Raw genomic sequence first — 1465 nt, 5'->3', positions numbered from 1 at the left:
AAAAAAAGGAAACATTAATTTTGAGAATGGTTCGACATATGCTTCAACTGATTTCGACACAGATACATATGAGCCGGACCGAGTTGAAGAGATTGCATAAGCAGTTGAAGAAGAAAATCTAGATTGTCCTAAAATGTTTGAGAGTTTGTTGAGTGATGCAGAGAAACCATTATATAATGGTTGTACTAAATTCACAAGACTGTCGGTGATATTAAAATTGTACAACTTAAAAGCGAGTAATAAATGGTCTGATAAAAGCTTCGCAGAATTATTAACACTCTTAAAAGATATGTTTCCAAATAATAATGAACTTCCCAGTCGAAACTACGAGGCTAAACGGATTTTGTGCTCTATTGACATGAGTTACGAAAGGATTCATGCGTGTCCTAACGATTGCATTTTATTTCGAAACGAATATGAATTACTAAAGGCGTGTCTGAAATACAATGTCTCTCGATATAAGAAGAAAGAATCTACTCCAACAAAAGTCGTGTGGTAGTTTCCTATAATACCAAGATTTAGGCGCATGTATCGCAATGAAGAAGATTCGAAACACTTGACATGGCATGCAGATGAAAGAATTAGAGATGGAAAGTTTCGACACCCTGCAGATTCTCCACAATGGGCAAAAATTGATCACGAGTATCCTGAATTCGGGATAGAGTCAAGAAATCTACGACTTTCACTTTCTACTGATGGAATGAATCCACATGGTCTTCAAAGCATCTCACACAACACGTGGCCTATGATTTTGTTGATTTATAACCTACCTCCATGGTTATGTATGAAGCGTAAGTTTATGATGTTATCTCTGTTAATTTCTGGACCCAAACAACCGGGGAATGATATCGACGTATACTTGACTCATTTAGTTGATGTTTTAAAAATTATGTGGGAGACATGTGTGGAAGTTTATGATGGGTATAAGAAGGAATGTTTCAACTTGAGGGCTATGTTGTTCGGCACAATTAATGATTTTCTACCATATGGTAATTTATCAGGATATAGCATTAAAGGTTAGTGTGCATGTCCTATATGTGAAGAGAGTATAAATTGGATGCGGTTGAAACATTGTAAGAAGAATGTATTTCTTGGACATCGTAGATTTTTACCTTATAGTCATCAATATCGTGGATGGAGAAATGCATTCAATGGAAAATCAGAGGAAGGTAAAGCTCCTTTAGCACCGACTGGATATCAAATACTTGAAAAAGTACAAGGTTTGACCAATAAATTTGGCAAACCTTTTGCGGGAGAGCTGGTGAAAACTGGGTGGAAGAAAAAGTCAATTTTCTTTGAATTGCCATATTGGAAGTCATTGTATGTAAGACATTTCCTCGATGTGATGCATATTGAAAAAAATGTATTTGAAAGTGTTATTGGTACGTTACTCAATGTTCCAGGAAAGTCTAAAGATGGCGTCAATGCAAGATTGGACTTGGTCGATATAGGAATAAGAAATGAA

This window comes from Cicer arietinum, chromosome 1 (assembly GCF_000331145.2).
Source record: "Cicer arietinum cultivar CDC Frontier isolate Library 1 chromosome 1, Cicar.CDCFrontier_v2.0, whole genome shotgun sequence".
Lineage (NCBI taxonomy): Eukaryota > Viridiplantae > Streptophyta > Magnoliopsida > Fabales > Fabaceae > Cicer > Cicer arietinum.
This window is presented reverse-complemented; position numbering follows the sequence as displayed.